The sequence below is a fragment of the Stegostoma tigrinum genome, chromosome 4 (assembly GCF_030684315.1).
Source record: "Stegostoma tigrinum isolate sSteTig4 chromosome 4, sSteTig4.hap1, whole genome shotgun sequence".
Lineage (NCBI taxonomy): Eukaryota > Metazoa > Chordata > Chondrichthyes > Orectolobiformes > Stegostomatidae > Stegostoma > Stegostoma tigrinum.
The window spans coordinates 87093469-87112414 of record NC_081357.1 but is presented as its reverse complement, the minus strand read 5'-3'; positions in this window follow the sequence as shown (position 1 = coordinate 87112414).

Genomic DNA, 18946 nt, shown 5'->3' with positions numbered 1-18946 from the left:
GTCGTTAGTATTGCTGCCTCACAGCACCAGCTACCCAGGTACAATTCCAGCCTTGGGCAACTGTCTGTGTTGAGTTTGCACATTCTCCCCATGTCTGCGTGGGTTTCCTCTGGGTGCTCCGGCTTCCTCCAAAAGTCCAAAGGTGTGCAGTGTAGGTGGATTGGCCATGTTAAATTGCCCATAGTGTTCAGGAAGGTGTAGGTTAGGTGGGTTGTAGGATGATGGGTCCGGGCAGGATGCTCCGAGGCTCAGTGTGGACTTGTTGGGCCGAAGGCCCTGTTTCCACACTGTACAGATTCTGAATTTAGAGAGCAGAGATGGCATATTTCTGTTGTTAACTACATAGGAGATGAAAGAGGCATGTGAGTCTCTTGAGGAACAAGAAAGTTATTTTACCTATGTAGAATGTATAGCACAGATGCAGAACATTCTGTTCCAACAAGCCAGTGCCAGTATTTATGCTCCACCAAAACCTTTTACTATTATTTCTCGTCTAATTGTGTCCATTGTAGCCTTCGTATTCTTTCTCTTTTATGCATTTTTCTGGTTTGTACTTAAATTTACCAATAATGTTTCTCTCAACTACTCCTGGTAGTCGTGGGTTTCACACCTTATTGTTCTCTGAGAAATGAAATGCTCCACCAGCATCTGGGATTATCCAGGATCGGGAATCCAATCACAGTGATTCATCCCTGAAGAGACCAGACCAGTCCAGACCTGAACTCCAAATCTGTGGATTCCTGGGGAAGGCCCAGCCCGACCAGACCCAACTCACTTACCTGTTGGAGCAGCAGACTCCTGAGGCCATTGAGATGCAGGAAACCTACAAGAAAATGGCCTAAGGTGAGTTTGGAACAATGCCATTTCAGGACCCTTTCTCAAGCATACTCCCAGCAAATATCAAAGTATTGAAAACAAAATTGATGAACTTAGATTTAGACTTACCTATCAGAGAGGACTGAGAGACTGTTGTGTGTTCTGTTTCACGGACACTTTGCTCACCCCTGACATTCCCAACTGTGCCCTACATGCTGATGGATTCTCCATACACTGCATGTGCTACAAGGCATCCTCGGGTAAGGCTAAGAACAGTGGGGTACACTTCCTGATCAATACCACCCAGTGCTCGGACATAGTGACCCCAGAAGGCCCCAGACCTAGAATTTCGTAGAGTAAAATGCTGTCCCTAGTACCTACCCTAGGAGTTCACCCCTGCCATCCTCACAGTGGTCTACATACCACCCCATGAGGATGTAAAGAATGCCCCAAATGAGATATACAATGCCACCAACACTCGAGACACAAAATTCTCCAATGCCCCATTCACTGTTGCCTGTGACTTCAATCAAATCAACTTCAAGCGAACGATGCCAAAATACAACCAACATATCTCCTGCCCCACCATGGGACCAAACATTCTGGACCACTGCTACACAACTATCAAAGCCATCTACCACTACATCCCCTGCCCGCGCTTCAGAAAATAAGATCACTGTGCTGTGTTTGTCTTCCCAACTTATTATCAGAAATGGGAGAATCCTTCATGAAAAGAAGTACAATGCTGGTCTGAGGCAGTGGAAGACTGCTTCTGGTACTACTTGCACTCAGTAGACTGGACTGTGTTCAAGTGTTCAGCAGAAAAGCTGAACGAGTATGCTGCGGCCATAACCGACTTCATTAGTAAATGTTTGGAGGACCACATACCCATGAAGTCAGTCTGATTGCTCCACAACCATAAGCCTTGGATGAGCGAGGAGGTCCATTCTCTATTGAAGACCAGAGGTGCAGCATGCAAGTCAAGTGACCTGGACCAATACAGGAAAGCCAGGTATGCCCTCTGAAAAGCCATCGGGGGGGCCAAGAGGCAATACCAGATCAGGTTAGAAGCCCAAACCTACCAAACAGACTCCCGCTGTCCATGGAAAGGCCTAAACAACATTACGGGATATAAAATGAAGCAGTGCAAGACAGCAGACAAAGACATATCTCTCCCTGACATGCTAAGTACTTTCTCAGCTCAGTTTGAGCAGAATACCTGTGGCACAGTCATGCCTGCCCCAAAAGCTCTGGTCACACATTCTTCCTCCATCACTGCTTCAGACATCAGGTCAGGCTTTCTGGGAGTCCATTCAAAGAAAGTGACAGGCCCGGACGGTATCCCTAACTGAGCACTCTTGTCCTGTGCGGTCCAACTGGTGGAGGCATTCACTGACATCTTCAATTTCTCCCTCCTACAAGCTAAAGTCCCCATCTGCTGCAAGAAGACAACCGTCATTCCTACCTAAGAAAGAACATACAATGTGCTTTAATGACTACCGCCCAGTGGCTCAGATCTCAATAATCATGAAGTGCTTCAAGAGGCTGGTCATTGCCCACATTGACTCAGATCCCCTACAATTTGCCTACCAATGTTGCCTACTGAAGTCCACAGGGGATGCCATATGCCTAGCCCTGCACTCATCCCTGGAACAGCTGGACAACAAAGAATCCTATGTAAGACTCCTGCAGCCCCACCTTCAACACCATTATCCCCTGTAGACTGATCACAAAACTCTGTGACCTCGGTCTTGGCTCTGCCTTCTGAAACTGTATGCTCTGCTTTCTGACCCACAGCCAGCAATCAGTGAAGATAGATAACCAAAATAACATTTAACACTGAAGGCCCTTAAGGATGTGTCCTTAGCACCCTACTATACTCCCTTTACACCGAAGACTCTGATGCTAAATTCCGAACGAACACCATCTACAAATTTGATTATGACACCAATGTAGTGGAACAGTTATCTAGCAATAATGAGTCAAACTACAGAAGAGAGATAGAGGGCCTGATAACATGGTGCAATGTAAACAATCTGTCTCTCAAAGTTGACAAAACTAAAGAACTGATCACTGACTTCAGAGGGAAAGGAAGAGAACATGCCTGCATCTATACCAACAAGAACTGAAGTTGAGAGGGTAAAGTGTGTCAAGTTCCCCAGAGTGGCAATAACCGACCATCCTACCTGGACTTCTCACGTAGATGCGATAGTCAAAAAGGCACAACAGTGCCTCCTCTTCATTTGGCAGCTCAGAAAATTTAATATGTCCTTAACATCACTCACCAACTTCTACAGATGCACCATTTAAAGCATGCTGTCCAGGTTCATAATGTCCTGGTATGGCCACCTCTCCGCCCAGGACCATAAGAAACTACAGAAAGTGGTATGCATAGCCGAGAACATTATAGAATCCAACCTTCTATCCACAGACAGTTTGCTGCTGCAGAAAGACTACCAACATCAAAGATCCATCACACCCTGTAATGATCTCCTACAATCTCTTCCAGAAGACACAAATGCCTGAACAAACACAAACAGGTTCAAGAACAGCTTCTTCCCAGCCATTATCAAACTGATGAATGGACTCTCTAGCCTCAAATATTGCTGATGTTGCTAACGCTGTTCTCGCCTGACACGCGCCCTTGGCAATATAATCTTTATGCCTGTGTCTAAGTCTTTTTGATCTGTACATCCTTTGCTTACTATGAACTGCCTATACTACTAATAAGCAAAGCTTTTCACTGTGTTTTGATACAAATGACAATTAATCAGTCAAAATGCCTCAAATTCCTGACTGGATTTAGTAGGAACTATCTTCTATTTTATACATTGGTGATCCTTTGTTTGAATCTCTTAATATCTTGTCAAACCCTAATTCTGAAGATCTCTGTCAGGTTACCATTCAGCCTCAACCCCTACAAGTTTTCCTTATTTGAATCTTAAAAATTGTAGCATTACATACAATCAGGTGAGCAGAATGTCCGAACGGTTTACCTCTTTTTGCTATCCTCGTTTGACAGCAGCTGGAATTTATTTTGTTAAACTTGCCAATTCTGTGAGAGTTTAACTGCTTATGTGCGGTGATCACAAAGGATGCAGCCCAACAGGTTTACTTGAGTTTTAACGAGGAAGACAGAATCTGTCTCTTATTTTACTTAGAATAGGTAAATACAAAAAAAGTAGTCCAAATATTTGTGCACACATAGATTACAGAGTTGGAAAGAATTGGTTATTTAAGTTAGAATCTGTAAAATTGAAGTGGTGTACAGTATGGGAAGTTAAGCAGTGTGATTGGATTCAATATGAATCTAGCAGTCATGCTGTTTTATTTCAGTCGTCCTGATTCTTCCTCCATCTGTGCAATTTGAAGATGCAGGCAAATTACTTATCTGTTTTCTTGAGACAACAGTGTCAGGTTGAGATTATTTTCAAAAAGGTCTCTCTGTGGTATCTGGAGTAGCCACAACCAACAAATAGAATTCAAAAGCAATCAAACTGGTGGGAGGGAGACAGGAAAGAACATACACATGGCCTTGTTCAACTGCATACTCTTCTTCAGAGAAACAGGTGCATAAAATACACAAAAAAGTTGGCTTCTTTTTCACATGACCTTTTCTTTCCAGGGATCCAAATGAGGTTATGGCCAATATGTTGCAATTGCAATCCTGTCTGGGAATGCCTGTAACAGCTAGTGCACCATTTTCCAAATGATTACATATAATGCTTTGTCTCCACGCAGATGAGCACTTGGGTGATTGTTTGGATGCTATAATAATGGAATAGAGGTTATTGATCATCCATATTCTGCTGAATTATTTATTTGCAGTGGAATTTGCAGGCAAGTAAACACCAGGTCAATGACATTAGAATGCAGGAGGGAGGCTATTGCAAATAATGTAGCTATATTTAGCTGTGAGATCAAATCAATGGAATATATTTTTAGCTTTTTTTTGAAAAGTATGACAAATTGTGGGTTTCAAAGTGCTAAATTCAAAAGTATCAATTAATAAAAAAACTAGGTTTTTTTTGTGAAATTAGTTGTGTGGAGGTGATGACCACTAACCAGGGATTCATTTGAGCCCCCTCCACTTGGCACTTCCTGCTAAAGGTGAATGCAAATACTTAAGTCTTGCTTTTTGCACTGATATTCTGGATTGTCTATTATTGAGGATAGGAGCATCTGTTAGAGATTATTGGATACTAATTCTGTGAAGTTATGGGCACTAAATGTGAATTTATTTATCGGTCTGTAAATATGAAAAAAGGATCTTATGGTGAAATGGTACCATCTGCACACCAGGGCTGGAAAATCTGGTTAAAAATCTTACCTTGTGCTGAGAGACTTCAGAACAGGTCCAAACAGATTAAAAATAAATACACAAAGACTGAAATGTTAGAATCGAAGGTACATGCTTGTAATGTGTAACTCGGTAAACAAATATTTCTCATAATGCCTGAAGATTGGCTCCTGTTCTAACCTTCAACAAATGGCTTTCTGAATTATGAAAACAAATAGCCTCTAGTTGTGATTTCATCTTCATCCATCTTTATTTTCACCTTCCCATGTAGCTCTATATCCTTTTTAGAATATTACAGTAATATGTGTGGTATAACCAAACTGCTGCATATGTCTGACATAACTATTATTTTTCAATTTTAAACGTTCATATATAAATCTTATTTCCATTATGAATGAGATGAATTCTATTCTCTACCTGAGCATTGGAACTTTTTACTTCTCACTGTCTGCCTCTAAACTCACCAGTTCCTGTAAAATATCGAGTTGTGAACATCACAATCTATATTGTAAATCCTGAATGGGATTACTAAGAGTGATTTTGAATCTGTTTTCTCTTTTCACTTCAACTGTTGGCTATATAAACCATTGGCACTCTGCACTTGTGGATAATGACACCATGTAAGTCCATCAGTGAAATTACTGCCTTGCAATCCTGCTAATCTATCCATTATTTTAGTCAGATTCCACTTTGTAACGCTAATTAATTAATGCCAGATCAAATAAATAAATTGAGGACCATAAAGTTGTTTGTTTGCAATATTCTCAAATAACACTTGGTGAAATCACACAAGTGTACTTCATTAAATATTATTGCAGTTTATGCTGACGTTGACTCATTTCCTCACTGGCTACAGCTGCAGCCACATGACATTCGACCCCGAAGTAAGGTAACAGCCAGCTGTCAGTCTTAGTCAATATTCTGCACACAGAGAATCCTTGGTGATCCATATGACCTCAGAGACATGACTGACCTGCATACCTATGATAATATTTACAATGATAGAGGGTGCTTCAGAGTCACTTATAGAATCTCAATCAGCATCACCAAGGAAGACTGCACTGTGACCAAAGGTTTTCATAGAGCAGATGGATGAAAGATTTCTGTTTGCAGCAGGGTCAGAAACCAGATGCCATAGCTTTAAGACTACTGACAAAAATCAATGCCAGCTCCTTTACACATAGTGATCTGGGGTGCACCACCTGGAAAAATGAAAGGCACTGATGTGAAAAAAATTTCTAGAGGGCAATTGAGCCCACTAAAGAAGGAGGAATTAGCTTGGCAACAAGGAAGAAGGAAAAGCCTGAAAGACATGATGGGCCAATTGGCCTTTCTCTGTGCTGTATGATTCTTGTCAGGCTTATGTGAATATTACTCATTCTGAAATGGATCCAAACATATTTCAGTGGATGTTTATCTTGTGTATGTTTTTACAGCACCTTATTATGTTGTCAAAATATCACAGCAAATTACTCTGACTGTTAGCAGCACCATCCCACAAGCAGCAACGTGATGACTAATCAGCTAGTGTGTATTATTTTGGAGGTGTCAGTCACAGCAAGGGATGCTGATTTTGAAGCCCTGAGACAATGGGACAAAACTTCATTTCAGTGTCTCATCTCATGAGTGGGAAAGCCCTTGGACACTCAACAATGTTGTACTCCTTCGTAATGCCTTCTGTCGTCAGTTCAAGTGACTGTCATTGAATTATAGAAGGATCATATTTTTTTCAGTCCTCCATATCTTTGTAAGAGCTTCCTGTACTAACCTCATGCCTGTACAAATATTACTTCTTGAAGTATTTATCTAATTTCCTTTTGAACATTATGAAGCTGTTCCACTGACCTTTCCGGAAATACTCAGACTACATCAAAAAAAAGTTCAATCTCCATAGTCATTGAGGTAAGTACCTCAATTTGCTTCAGAGATAATGGGAACTGCAGATGCTGGAGATTCCAAGATAATAAAATGTGAGGCTGGATGAACACAGCAGGCCAAGCAGCATCTCAGGAGCACAAAAGCTCCTGAGATGCTGCTTGGCCTGCTGTGTTCATCCAGCCTCACATTTTATTACCTCAATTTGCTTCCCTGATTTGTCTTCTTTATATGACTAAATCACCTCATAATTTTGAATTCATTTTGAAGTTAAATGATATCAACTCCCTTTTCATGGCAACAGGCCAACAAAATTCAGTCCCTCAACTGCAATTTTTTTTTCATTATTTATCCGTTGGATATGGGCTTCACTGTCTGGACCAGCATTTATTGCCAGTACCTAGCTGCTTTGAAAAGATGGTGGTGAGCTGCCTGCTTGAACCCTTGCAGTCTACCTGCTGTAGATGCACCCACAATGCTGTTAGGGATGGAGTTCAACGATTTTGACTCAGTGACACTGAAAGAGGAGCAATATATTTCCAAGTCAGAATAGTGAGTTTCTTGAAGGGTAAGTTGCAAATGGTGATGCCCTTGTCCTTCTCGATGGTAGTGGTCATGAGTTTGAAAGGAGCTGCCTAAGGAGTCTTGGAGAATTTCTGAGGACATCTTGTGACTGGTACACACTGCTGCTATGGAGTGTCAGTGGTGTAGGCACTGAATATTTCTGAATTTGGTGCCAATTACACAGGATGTTTAATCATGGATGATATCAGCTGTCTTGGGTGTTATTGGAGCTGCACCCCATGCAGGCAGGTGTGGAGTATTTCATCACACTCTTAATTTGTGCCTTGTGAATAATAGACAAGCTTTGATTAGTCAGAAGGCGAATTACTCGCTTCAGGATTCCAAGTCGCTGACCTGCTCCTTTTGCCCCAGCATCAAGTTTTAAGTCGAGTGTGACACCCAGGATGTTGTTAATGGGGAATTCAATGATGGTTATGTTATTAAGTGTCATTGGCCAATGGTTAGATTCTCTCATATTGGAGATTCTCATTGCATGGCACTGTGTCACATAAATATTATTTGCCAATTGCCAGCCCAATCTGAGTATTGTTCAGGTCTTGTTGCATTTAGACATGGCTTGTTTCAGTAAGTAAGGAGTTGTGAATAGAGTTGAACATTGTGCAATCATCAGTGAATATTCCCATTTCTGAACTTATGATGGAGGGAAGGTACTTGATGAAGCAGCTGAAGATGTTTGGGTCTCAGACACCACACTGAGGAACTCCTGCAGAGATATCTGGAATTAACAAGATTGACCTCCAACATACACAACCATCCTCCCTCATGCCAGGTAAGACTCCAGCCAGTGGAGTGTTTTCCCCAAATCCCTATTAATTCTAGTTTTGTAAGAGCTCCTTGATGCCACACTTGACCAACTGCAGACTTGATTTCAAGGCCAGTCACTTTCACCTCACCTCCAGAATCGGCCTCTTCTGCCCAAGTTTGGGCTAAGGTTACAATAAGGTCAGGAGCTGAGTGGCACTGACGAGAACAAAACTGGGCATCACTGAGTAGGATATTGTTAAGTAGATGCTGCTTGATAACACTGTTGATAACATTTTTCATTACTTTACTGATGATTGCATGTAGACTGATAAGATGGTAATTGAGGCCAGATTGGACTTGTTCTGCTTTTTCTGCATAGAATGTACCTGGGCAATACCAGGAAACATCAGCGTTGGGACTATTGTGGAATGGCTTAGCTACGGTAAGGGCAAATTCTGGAGCACAAGTCTTCATTTTTTTTTGCCAGAATGTTATTAAGGCTCAAAACCTTTCCGATATCAAGTATATCCAGCAATTTCTTGATATCACATGGACAGAATTGGCTTGGTTGAAGACTGGCATCTATGATTTTGAGGACAACTGGAGGAGGCCAAGATAGATCATCCTCTTTCCATTTTGGCCAAATTTTTTTGTAAATCCTCAGCCTTGTTGTTTGTATTGATACGCTGATGGCTCCATCATTGAGGATGGGGAAGGTCTCTAGATATCCTAGAGAGGTCATACATACGTACAATCCTAATTAAGGGTTCAGGCTCAAAACGCCAACTTCCCTGCTCTTAAATGCCATCTAACCTGCTGTGCTGGTCCAGCTCCACATTTTATCAACTCTGACTTACAGCATCTGCAGTCCTTTCTATCTCCGAGGTCATACATAACCATTGACTCATGGGAAGACCCTGGCTTGTGACTGAGCAAAATGGTATTTTGTCATTGGAAAAGACACTAAGCACATCAGCGTGGTGGGAACCTTTCTGAGAGGACAGTTGAGGCAGGAAACTTCACAACCTTTAAAATGCATTTGAATGAGCACTTAAAGTTTACAGCTATCAGCCTAATATGGGAAAATTGGCCTAGTGATTTTTTTTGGTGTCATAGGCTTAATGTGTTGAAGGGCCTCTTCCACAATGTATAATTCTATCATTGTCTGATTCACATTGCAAGTCTTCATTGGAATGTAAAGAAGTGAAATTGACAACTTGGAAATCATAACAAATCTCTAATTCGTCATAAGGCACTTCAAGCAGCACCTGCCTTCCATGTCTCAGAATGTGCACATTATGCACTAGACTAAACTGCCACTCTTCCTATAAAGTGGAGTGGAAGCAATTCATTCTTGATCCCAAAGGACTGCCCCTGAAGGAGAAGAAGAAGAAGAAGTAGAATGCATCTCTGTTCTTTGGTCAGGAGTGGTGAATCTATGGAGCACATTGCCACAGAGAGCTATGCAGACCAAGATGTTGGATGTATTTAAGATAGAAATAAATGGTTTCAAAATCAGTAAAGGGATTAAGGGTTAAAAGGAAAAGGCAGGAGAATTGTGATGAGAAACATATCAGACTGGATTGACTGGTGAAGGAGGTTTGATGGGCCAAGTAGCCTAATTCTGCTCCTGTATCTTATGGCCTATGAACTATATTAACTTTGTCAACCTCGGTTCTGTAGGGGTGCCACTGTCTCATAATTCAAACACACTTAAAATTCAAAATATTTGTCATAAAAATCATGAGCTTGTATTTCTTTCACACATGAACCAATACTGACAAAATAGATTGTTCAAGGCAGAAACGGGAAGTGTGAGGAAAGATGAGTTATTCAGAGTGGCCAGAATGTGGGAAGTCGTGTTCCACAAGGATCAGTGCTGGCAGGGAACTGGTGTTCACAATTGACAATTGGACTTTGGTCCAATTGGATTTGATTTAGACATTGGAATAAAAAAAATACAATTTCTAAATTTGAAGCTGACACTAAATGACAGGAATTCAGTGCTGAGAATGACAGTAACAAGTTGCAGGAGGACAATAGTAAGTCTGTAGAGCTGGCAAATGGAGTTCAACAGAGAAAAATTGTGAGGGAGTATTTTGGTGGGAAGAATAATTAAGTCACTCATTAGTTGGATGATACAAGTCTAGATAAAGTAGAGGCTCAAATGCCTCATTAAATAGAAATACACCAATCGCTGAAAATTTATCCAGAGATTAACAAAACCATTAAAAAGAAACAAACCAAGATTACAAGATAATAAAATGTGAGGCTGGATGAACACAGCAGGCCCAGCAGCATCTCAGGAGCACAAAACCAAGATTACATCTTATTTCTAGAGAGGTAGAATCATAGATCAGGGAGGTTATGTTGAACTTGTGTTGAACTTTGTCTGAACTATCCTTATGGGCAGCCTGGCTAGCATATTATTAAAAAAATTATAAACTCATAAGAGAGGGAGCAGATAAGATTTACAAAAATGATTCCAGAGATCAAAGAATGACCTGATACAGATATCTCAAATTATGAACAATTTTGAAAGATAAGATTAGAGTGAATGTTTCCTCTTGTGGGGAAGTGCACACAAAAAACCACTAATGTAAGATAGTCACCAAGAAATCAACTAGGAATTAGGAAAATACATCTTCACCCAGGGAGTGGTGGGAATGTGGAATTCATTACCATGGGAAGTGGTTGAATAGTACATTGGAAATATAGTTAAGAAGAAGCTATACAAGCTGATGATGGAGAAGGCAATAAAGGGTGATGATGCTATATTTAGATGAGAAAGATGGAACTGGGAGCCTTGAGAGGAGCATGAAAATGAGCATGAACTGGTTGGGCCAAATAGCCCATTCTTGTGTTGTTTCTAAGTCAGCTTCTAACTGTAATAGTGACTTATTAAATAATTATGTCTTTTTCACAAAATCAGTTTTCCTGCAACTGAAGAGGATTTTCAAAAATCAGAATTCTATTGATAGGCCTGGTCAGAGCGCTTTATGAGAGAGAGATGATTCAATCTCACCTCCTCTTCTCAAATTCTAAAGAAGCTGTAGCAAAAGACGACTGGATGCAGAAATCAAGCTCCACAACTGCTGGTTCTCTTATAAGGGAAAGTGAAGGTTCGTCATTATTTGGGTACATATTAACAGAAAAATACAGGGTAGATGAAAGTGAATTATTTCCACTGATTGGGGATTATAGAACAAGGGGACATCGTCTGAGAATTAGGGCCAGGCCATCCAGGAGAATTCTTGGAAAGCACTTCTAGACACAAAGCATAATAGATGTTTGGAGCTCTCTTCCACAATTGGCAGTGGATGCTAGATCAGTTGTTAATTTTATATCTGAGACAGTGTTTTTTTTTTGGTTAAACAAAGATATTAAGGGATATGGGCCAAAGGCAGGCATATGAAGTTCAGCCACAGATCAGCCATGATTTCATTGAGTGGTGGAACAGGCTTGAGGGGCTGAGTGGCCTACTCCTGTTCCTGTGGCAATGTTGTTCCTTCTCCACTGAGAAAAACAAAAGGTGTACACCCCTGATCTGACCGCATCAGCTACAGACGCAGTTATACAGGTTCTCTCTCTCTCTCTCTCACACACACACACACACACACACACACAAACACACACAAACACACACACACACACACACACACACACACACTCAGATGTGTAACCATATTCACCTACACACACAGGTCTCCTCATCCTTCACAGATCAGACAATGAAGCCAGCACCTTCGGGTGGCATCATTGTGGCACTGCAGGAGGCCCATGATGGGCATGTCGTCTGAGGAATGGGAAGGGGAGTTAAAATAGTTTGCGACTGGGAGGTGCTGTTGTTTATTGCGAACCAAGCGGAGGTGTTCTGCAAAGTGGTTCCCAAGCCTCCGCTTGGTTTCCCCAATGTAGAGGAAGCCACACCGGGTACAATAGATACAGTATACCACATTGGTAGAAGTGCAGGTGAACATCTGCTTAATATGGAAAGTCATCTTGGGGCCTGGGATGGGGGTGAGGGAGGAGGTGTGGGGGCAAGTGTAGCACTTCCCACGGTTGCAGGGGAAGGTGCCAGGTGTGGTGGGGTTGGAGAGGAGTGTGGAGCGGACAAGGGAGTCACGGAGAGAGTGGTCTCTCCGGAAGGCAGAGAAGGGTGGGGATGGAAAAATATCTTGGGTGGTGGCGTCGGATTGTACATGGCGGAAGTGTCGGAGGATGATGCGTTGTATTCTTACAGCGTGAAAACAGGCCATTCGGCCCAATAAGTCCATACCACTCCTCTGAGCTTCTGAGTTCTTACTGCATCACAACTCTGTTAAAGGTGGACTGTTGCAGTTACGTTGTTGAGTTAAAAATAAACACTCTTGCCCTATATAGGCATAGCACAATCTTCAAGATAAGCCTTCATGACACATTGAGAGGCCTAAAGAACCCAGGCTAATATGTTAATCAGATGTTGCTGTTGTGGAAGGAGACTGTATTAACTCAGCTGTGGAAATTATGAAAATACCTCGTTTCAAAATACATAGGAAGTTAATTTCTCCAGCCTTTGTTATTTTTGCCTTTGGAGCCACCGAACATTTCAGTGTCACATTTCTCGTCAAAATGTTCTACCCTTTGTGAAGTCAGCTACATCCTCATACAATGCAGGAGCAGAAGAAACTAATGCTCCAGATCATAGTAAAGGTCCAGGTAACTAACAAAATTCAAGGTCATGGTCATACTCGACCCAAAACTAGTTCAGGAAGCTGGAAATCCTTGACTGCATACATAATAGGAACGGAAACAGAATTTGATGTTATCTAGCAGGAAGGACAAGAGTGGCATTCAGTCAGAGGGCACAGGAATCATAACAGAGGACAGGAGTAATAGCTGAAAATAATTCCAGTACCATCGGTAGAAATTAAACTTGGAAATTCAGAACATATTTTCATCATTAATATACGTGCGTGTATGTTAGTGTATGTTATCTCAGAAAGGGAATGCAAGAGGTCCCTAAATCACATTGCCTTACCCCAATCTCGTGTTCTGTGCTTAGTGACATTATTATACATTGCAGCTGACTGAAGAAATACACACCAATTCTATTCCACTGACAGAGTGACTGAAGACATAGGTGGATACATTTATCAAGGAATATCACATTGCAATGTCACATAACTGTTTGCCTGATGTGGAAACTATGCATTAATACAACAATGTTCTCATTAATTGTTTCCCAGGCATGCTTCCCTCCCAGTAAAAATAAGTCAATGATGATGAAATACCATGAACATTCTGGCCAATTCTAGCATCTATCTGAATGTCTCAGCTGAGAGCAACTTCTGCACAGATCAGGCATCAAAGGTGTTCATCTCCCTGTACACGTTGGCTCATTGCTCGCTGGATAAAATGCCTATGGAGCAATTATGAGAATCATTAGTCTTCAGGGCTCATTGTCATGTTCTCACTGGATTCTTTATTCTCTTGTCACAACAAATTAGCAGTAAATCATTGGTGGTGATTACTTTATGTAGGATGTATGGCCCAGTTTATTACCAAGGCCTGTTTTGAACTGATGTACATTAACTCAAATTCAAATTGCTTTCAAGGACATGGCAGATTTTTTTTGGTAAATATTTCAACAACCCACTGTTCTAATTACATCAAATTTCAAACCAGCGCTCTGAGATTGTTAACACAAAGAGAACACAAACCAGATCTTTACATCTTCCTAGCTTCTGCTCTTATTGCTTCAGTTTCAATTTTTGAGTCAAGGGTGACACCCAGGATGTTGACAATGGGAAATTCAATGATGGTAATGTTATTGAGTGTCATTGGCTAAAGGTTAGATGCTCTTATGTTGGAGATTCTCATTGCATGTCACTGTGTCGCATGAAAAATTTTGCCAATTGCCAGCCCAAACCTGGGTATTGTTCATTTCTTGAACAATTTTTTTTCATACCTTTCACAATTTTAAGAAATATATAGAGGACCCACAGCCAAGAATGTACATGTTGGACTGACAGATCTATTTTCGTGCTGTATGACTTTTTGACTCTACAAGTGACTTTTGAAGTGTAGTTATTATTTTAGGGATAAACTGAGGACGTAAATAACACAGAATAGGCAAACCAAGTGTACTGGGATTGATAACCAGTTAATCATTTCTGGAGGTATTAAAGAAAAATCAATGACGATCAGGGCACAGGAGAGCTTTTCCCTGCTCATCATTGTTTAGGCCTCTGTGACTTTACATCTATCAATACAGGCCATAATTGAACATATGAGCCAAGAAATATTTCCTTGCTTATGCTACTTTGTAAAATATCGCACTGAAGGCAGACTGATTTCCCACAAAAAAAACTGATCCTTTACCACTGGTGAATCAATCTCTTTGGTGAGTCTCAATGAATTGTTCTTTTTTGCAGGATTTTCAAGAGGTTCCAGAAATCAAACTGACCATTTGGATACTTGCACAAGTTAACACAGCAAGTGAACACTTGCAGGCTTTATTAAACATAAAATTATGTACAATGGAGAAGGACAATGAGCACAAGAGACTCATCCTCCACTTCCATTTGTTCTGACATCCCTGTGACTCAATTCCTTACATGCATGCTCCTATGTAAAAATATACTCATCCATTTTTCTTCACAGGCTCAGATGTATCTTGAAACCTTCTGAAAAGCATTTCTTTTTCCTTTGTACAAACTCAACTATTGTGCCACAATCTGACCAGTTTTGTGTTGTTCTTGAGTGTAATTTTCAGTTCTAAATTTGAGTTACCAGTAGCATTTGAAGTGATATTGATTTCAAATGTGTATTTTATTTTGATCAAAACACACTTGCAACTGCAATCATCAAACTCCATCAAGTTTTTGCCTGGAAATACTTGAAAGAATATTTCATAATTAAAATTTGAACACAAATACAGTCCAGTTGCTCTGGCCCAAGACATTCATCGATATGCAACTTATGAGGAAGTCACAAAGGAGAAGTACCTATCTAAACACCATCTTTTGGGTGCAGTTAACAGGAGAATCTCCAATTACACCAGTGACCAACTGTCAGAGTATAAAGTAAGGGGTGTTTTGACATGGTAAACTCAATCAACCAGGGTAAGGAGGCAAAGAGCTAGTGTTGGAGGGTGGTGTCAATGGGCTTAAGTAATAGACAGAGGAAATGGATCCTTCTAAACTTTAAATGCAAGACTTAAAGGGTTCAAATGTAGGACAAACTGCATCCTGATTGAAAGTTACCCAGGAATTCACACAACTGGCTCAAACAGTTAATGGTCTCGTAAAGGACAAAACAGCTGGTCATGCAGATTGTACCTAAGCAGGAGCTTTTATCACCATTTCTGAAAGAGTCAAGGACCAGAGGGTATAATTTCAGAGTAAGTGATCACACATTTAAGACAGAGATGAGGAGGACTTTCTTCTTTCAGAGTGTAGTGAATCTATAGAATTTGTTTTACTGCAGAGCGCTGTGAAGGCTGTTTTATTAAGAATTATTCAAGGATAAGAAAGACATTTTTACTCAATAAGGGAATCAGGGGTAATAGGAAAAAGGTAGGAAAGTGGAGTTAATGGCCTACTTTTGTTCCTGTGTCTTGTGCTCTTATGGTCTACCTCTAACAATACAGAACTCTCTTAGTCCCCAGTAAATCTCAAATGGGATTTCTTTTTCACAGCAGCAGGGCCTAAAACTCTTGTCTTGCTAATTTGGAGATATAATTACTGCGAGATTGGTTCAACTTTCACTAAATTAACAATTGGCACACATGCAGCAAGATGGGTTACATAGACCTGGCATATCGGTAAATCATTTTAGTCAATTAAACTGTGCAAGCTATTGTAATTTTCCAACCATGGCACAATCTTTGTATGGGATTTCATTGCAGGTGAGGACCAGGAACAGCATTGTGAAGTAGGCCATACCAATTCTCTGAATGCTAATAATACATATCTCTTCTCAAGGGGAGGAGAGTTCTGAAATCTTCGTGGTTGCAGTTTTATTTTTGAGAAAGAACATCATTTTTCTAGAACCTAACGACCATAGGATGTCCCAAAGCACTTTAAAGTTCATAAGGTGTCAGGGTTATGATGTAGGGCACAGAGCAGCCAATACGTATACAGCAATGTACCACAAATAGCAATGTGTTTGTGACAAAGTCATTTCTTTTTCATTTGAATGTGAGATATGGACAGACTTATAAGCTATGATGTTGTTTGAAAGATAAATGTTCTTCTTTTACCATACAAAATACGACAAATTAAAGATCTTGGTTGTGTTCCCTCAGAAATTTCAGGCACAATGAGAAAATTGGACCATTCAAGTGAAAGATAGTCTTTTCAGTGCCAATATAACCACAGGTTTCAAAAGAAAGATATTCTCCAAAGGCATCAGAGAGCAGATATTTAAGCTTCCTTCTGAATTATACTCCAGGTCTTAACTGATAACTAATCCCAAGTCGTATTGTCCAACAATTCTACTTCCTCAGACCGAACATTGCACTTCTAACTATCATCAATCACATGACTGGTGGGAGCACTATTGAATTGTTTTGATTATTGCTCATAAACTAGTAGAGCCCAAAAGTGAATTGTTCATAGGTTTGGCCATGAGTTATCTTTAATGCCAGGATTATTTGCAAAATCAGAATCTATGTACCTATTTTCTTTTAAGACCCTAGGTTGAAATACAACATGATTATGGTTCCGGTCAGCACCTTTCCAGCAATTTACTCAGTAAGATCTTCCATGTAATTGTAATTTTCCTGAGTTCCTTCTTCCCTTTTACAGAAAGGTAGAGGCAGAGGTTGTGATCCAAAGTTGTACCCAATGTTGTGACAAGAAGCTTATAGAACATCAAGCCAAAAGATATCATGTTATTCCATTAGTTTGTGTTAAGTTTCTCTTGAATGCTGTAGCAGGCCATGGGCAAAATAATAAACATCAGAGCAAGGGAAGGATAAACATATCAATCTACTGGAAGGTCAGGATCACACTCTTGGACTGAAATGAGATGTCTTGCAAAGCAACTAATCCATTTTGTTTGGTCTCAGGAGAGCTGAATAGGCTGGGGCTATTTTCCCTGAAACTTGAGGTCGAGGGGTGACCTTATTGAGGTTTATTAAATCATAAGGGGCCTGGATAAGGTGAATAGCCAAATCTTTTTCCCAGGGTAGGGAGTCCAAAACTAGAGATCATAGGTTTAAGGCGAGAGGGGATGCAGAGGGTGGTGCATGTATGGAATCAGACGCCAGAGGAAGTCATAGAAGCTGGTACAATTACAACTTTTAAAAGGCATCTGGATGGGTATATGAATAGGAAGGTCTTAGAGGGATATGGATCAAATGCTGGCAAATGAAACTAGATTAATTTAGCATATTTGTTCAGCTTGGAAAAATTGAGCTGAAGGATCTGCTCCCATCCTGTACAATTCTATGACTCTATAACCTAAGGTGTTTCTTGCTTAATGAACAACCTGGAGAAGTGTACTTAACTCAAGGAAGGTCTGTGTTCTTGATACATTAATGCTCTATTGACAAAATCTATTTTATGTGTGCAGCTTTAAAGACACATTGATGAAAGAGTTAGTGAGGTTTTGAGAGGCTGCCTGAAAAACACTTTTGGGTGTGTAACTGCATCACAGAAATCATTGCAGTTCTGGTTGCAGAAATCTGTTGCACATCACCTTTAAGTTATCTGGCTCAGAATTTCTGTATCCCCCTGTGTATTGCAGAGCAGCACGCTTTAATCACATTATGAACATCGGACATACATTATGGGTCACTTACAAAAGCAGCAAAGCTCCAGTGCACAAAGAGAATTGCAGTTCAGTTTTGATATGCATTTTAACATAGGATAAACATTTCCCTGAAGTTTCATCAGAAGTCTATTGATTTTAAAGCACACTGAGGTTAGTAAAGCAACATGCAAGTCAAGGAAGTTTAGGAGCATATCCCTTGAAATCAATAGCTAAATTGCTGCACATTCAAAGTGACTATTACTTCAATTTAAACTCAGTGCAGTCTACCAGGCACAGTCTTTTTGCATCAGGTCACTTTCTGATACTTAAGAATTTCATTTTTGTGCATCAGTTAACAAAATTGTGTAAAGTTTAAAAAAAGGCTCAACCACATTCAATAGGGCATCATGAATTTATTAGGGGACTTGCCAACTATATGTTGCCATTGCACTTGAAGTCCCTCAAGGTTGAATGAGTGACTGGGGTCAATTTTAATGATCCAGCATATCCCATTCTGACTGAAATAGTTGGTCAATAACTCCCCTCAACAGCAAGAACAGCAACCTATTTACACCTTGGAGGTTTTTAAGTCTGTAAATTCAGTGTTCTTGAAAACATTGGTAGGGAGACACAATCCAATTTTTTTAGGAAAAAAATAGAGGAATTTAACACTAGGGCTCTGAGAAAAAGAGAGCCTGATAAGATAGCAACAATCAGACTGAAGACAAGCCTTGAGGATGGACAGATATTGGGGATGAAACACAGGCCAACGTTTTTCTGGCAAAGTGAATTTAATCATGTTGCATGTTTAATGATAGAGCTTGGGAAACAAACAGACTGGGAATCTTCACTCTAACAAGAAAGCTTTGTGATTATTTGATCATG